General features: G+C 27.0%; 1 long non-coding RNA gene across 1 annotated transcript; it reads left to right on the top strand.

Annotated features, from left to right (window-relative positions):
- Nucleotides 1-1,299: 1,299 nt before the first annotated feature.
- On the top strand, nt 1,300-3,711 carry LOC139998048 (uncharacterized). Its single transcript, XR_011803170.1, has 2 exons — nt 1,300-1,700; nt 3,547-3,711. It is a non-coding gene; the product is annotated as an uncharacterized lncRNA (long non-coding RNA).
- Nucleotides 3,712-4,366: the final 655 nt, after the last annotated feature.

The following is a 4,366-nucleotide window of genomic DNA, read 5'->3' as shown; positions in this document are numbered from 1 at the left end:
TTTTCCATTGGTTCATACTTTTACATTTTATTCTTACAATTAAATATACTTTTTTAAAATCTCATCTTTCATTTTCAATCTTCTTAACTCCTCCTTTTAATCTTATTATAATTTGTCATTGCTCATTATTTTATGCAATAAAGAAACGTTGTGTTCATCTTTCGCAAAAATGTTCTCGAATTTTTTTAGATATGCAGCACTTAAATGTAAGTTAAAATGTTTGTTTTAAATATAAGTTAAAATGTTATAAAAATCAAGAAATATTTTAAAGAAACGAAAACGTTATTGGATAGAAGAATTTCGAAGATAATAATTAACAGGATTAAGTGCATCTTTTATGGCGTTTTTTACATTTTAATTATATGTTAAAGTTTCAATTTTTATAAAAATGAAACAAAAATTTTTTAATGAGACGAGAGCGGGATTAAATATAAAGAATTTCGATCTGAAGATTTCTTATCTTTGAATCACTTTTATGGCGATTTTTTATTTTAATTGTATACAAAAATATTATGTTTCTCAAAATCATGACATCTTTTTGAAGGAAACAAAACCACGATTATATTAGAACAATTTAATTTTTAATTTGAATGATTTATTGAAGTTCTAAAATATCTTAGCTTTTTTTGCTCCATTTTATATTCGTCCAGGATTTCTTTTCTAGATATTTCGTCTCTAAATTCATCATTTCTGATTTTATTCTTTGGTTTATTCTTGTTGATTTGTCTTTATGGTTAATGGGTTTATACATTCCTTTCTGTTCTTGACTGTTCTTTTATATTCCATTTACGCTTTAGATTCTATTTCAGATTCGTATTGATGTATTTCTCACCGATATCTTTAATCTTTTTCCTGAACTTATTCTGTTTAACTTTTCCTCTTATTTATCGTATAAAATCTTATATAATCGTCTCCCTAATTTACTCAAAATCTTTCTATGATACGTAGTATCAAATTCCAGTAAATTCTTGTAAATTTTAAAATTACATACATATTTATGTACATACATACATACATACATATATACATACATATTATTAATATTTCTAGATTTTTTAAATTTTCCTCTTTTTAGATTTTGTCTGTCTTTTCACCTTAAATTAATCTCTTTAAATTTCCTTCTTAAATTTTCCTTAGATCAGTGCTTTTAGATCTTCTTTCTAACCTGTCGCCTTACCAACAAATTTCTTTGAGATTAGAACAAAATTCAAGGCAATATTTAGAAAAAATTTATAATTCAAACCAATGGCCTTTTCATGACATTATATCGAAATTATAATAATGGATATAAATAAATCGTGAAATATTAGCTTTGAAATAAACTAGTACATTCGTTCAACGTGACTCATTCTATCCTTTGAAAGCCTTTGTTTGATTGGTTCATTTATCATTCTAACACTACTGTGTTCGAAGCTTCACGTATCATATTTTCAGTCAGTTATCCAACTTCTTTCAATGTGCGCGGAAGTGAAATTTCCAACAAATTGGGTTTATTGCGTGATTCGAGATTCGACATTTGGACACACAGATTTAACTTTACACAATGAAATAATCGAAAACAACATTCAAAGGGCAAATTCAATATTTGGAAACGTATTCCATTTTAAAAGTGAAATATTGTCTTCCATTGTTTGGTAGAAAATGAATCGTGAAATGCTCGTGGAGTTAAAATTTCAATTAAGGTTTATTAACAATTAGATGTGAGTAGGACTTTATATCCATTAATTACCTTGTTAGTATGTAAGAGATTATTTTATTTATTACGCAATAGGTAGACTACAGATTTTTATGCGTTTATGAGAAATTGAAACGTTCACAAAATGCACATAATACGCAAAAATATATAAAATTCAAAAATTAGAACATTAAATATAATTAAACAGCAGATTTTTTAATAAATTTATGGGAAATTTGTAAATTTATTTCATGCACAGAATGCACATAAAATGTAAAAATATATAAAATATCCAACGCAGAGAATTTGTTACAATATTCAATATCTAAAACATATTTCTTCTTAAGTTTTATTTTGTTATTCTTTGTTTTATTATTTTATTTATCTATTTATTTATTTTGTTATTTGTTATTATATATTTTGCTATATGTTCTGTTTATAAAAATATGAATTTCCATAAACATCTGCAGTCTAATATCAATATTTAATAGATAAAATAATCTGTGCCTAGATTTCATTTCTTTAATTATATTCATAGGAATATAAACTTCCATGAATATGCGCTGTTTAGTATTAAGTTATTATCTTCGTTCGTTCTTCATTTAAAAGCGATTTATTTTTAAAACGCGTAGAAGTTGTTAATTAAATACTTAATACTTTTACGTGAATTTATTTTTATTAAGATTTTATTTTTATCAAGAGGGATTCACAAGATGATTAAATTAAATATGTGGATAATTATTTTGTTAAATTTAATTTGAGAAGCCAATTTATAGACATATAATGCGCCTGTAGTTTTTGAACCTAAGGTATATCCTGAATCAACGATTTGAAATACAGATGGGCAGTTAAAGTTGGTAGAATATCGACTCAGAAATCCAAGCCATCTTACTCCAAAAATATTTCAACTTTAAAAATAGTTAGCTGTTTCATTTTTATATTCGATTTTGGATGTGACTGACAATAAGAAAGTGAGAAAAACAAGTTTAATAAATTGTCCATGTTGACAGCTTAACGATGTTCCGACTACTAAATTCAAGGAAAAGGAATTTTCGACTATCTAAAAATCAGAATTCGTTATGCGATAAATTATCATTCTTAAATTATGATTTAGAAGTCCATTCCTTTTTCAGTTACTTATAGATGAATCTGTGCACCGTACACTTTCTCGGTTATATTATTTTTCCTTATATATATATGTCGATGTATGCACCTATATTTGTATAAAATACATAATGATATTAAAGTTATATTAACTGAAAGTACATATAAAATTCATATAAAAATTATGTCTCAGTTTTTAATTTTTCGACAAAACGTACTTGAATTTCCTATGACATATCGTATGAAGATATGTAGTTTATATGTAAAATTAAGAAAAAAGTGTTATACAAAGTTTGGTTATAAACACATTGTTATACATTGTTATATATATTGTTATATAAAAAATGTTGAGTGAGCAATGAATTTAGGTATAAATTCTTATTATACTTAGGTATAAAAATAGCATCGTTTCACAGTTCATTATTCTGTTCTTAAAAAGCCCCTTATTTCTTTTTCTTTTTTTTTTTTTTTTTTTTTGTAGAAATTATTTATAAATTACAATTCCTATAATTTGTGCAGAGAAATCAGGGACATTCAATTTCAAATTATTACTATTATTAAATCCTATTTAAAACTGACTTTAAAACAATTTCCTTGCATAACTAGGTAAATTATAATCCCAGCGCGTTACTCCAATCGTTTTACGCTTCAATGGGAAAATACGGTGTAGCGCGATACGTGGCTACACAGATTTACTTTTCGATCGGTAAATTATAATCGTTGCAGTGTTACTTTCTCTCGCAATGGCGGAACATTTATATTTACAGAGAATTCGTGAGAGGCGTGTAAAGAAGCGTTGCTGGTCGAACGCGTTGTAGTCAGCGTGGAATGCAAGTCTGCGACTGATTTACCAATCGACGCACGTATGCCTAGAAAATCCAATTTTTTTCTTATGGCACTCGATTACGCAAGTACCTGGCCGACGTGGCGGTTATAAATTGTTTTACCTCTGCAGCGACATTCGGATCGAACGTGATTCAGCCGAATTCTCGGGTTGGATTGTATAAAAAACCGTTCCGAGGACGAGAAAAACTAGTTTACGGGATTACCAGTTATTCTGGATTTTTCGGCGAATTTCATTTCTGCAGATAAATTTCACGACTTTTTGTTTATCGATGAGAGGAAAGATAACGAAATGGTATATCAGAGATAGGATTGTAAGTTTAGTAAAAATTGCAGCTCATTGGAAATTAGACAGATATTCGAAAGCTAGTATTTTTTAAATGACATGTAATTTTTTGAACGATTTGTAACGATTTAGGAGTATTATACGGATGAAATAGTTTTGGCCTTATTTAAAAAGTGGAAGTAAAAAATTAAATATATTTTGTGGTGTACGTATATTCACAAACACATTTTCTACTAGCTTTTTATTTTCTCTTTCATTAATTTGATTACTGTTCTTTTCATTTTAAGATGTCATTCTTCTTTCATATTTTTGCAGAGTACTTTAAAGTTTCATTTTTTTAAGGCGCTCTTCTTATCTCATAAAATAGTACAATTTAGTATGCTATGACATATATGTAGATATTTCTTGCATTAACTTCTCATTTTTACATTTTTAATTTTAACGATTGATGTTCTTTA

This window comes from Bombus fervidus, chromosome 2 (genome assembly GCF_041682495.2).
Source record: "Bombus fervidus isolate BK054 chromosome 2, iyBomFerv1, whole genome shotgun sequence".
NCBI classification, from domain to species: domain Eukaryota; kingdom Metazoa; phylum Arthropoda; class Insecta; order Hymenoptera; family Apidae; genus Bombus; species Bombus fervidus.
This window is presented reverse-complemented; position numbering and strand designations above follow the sequence as displayed.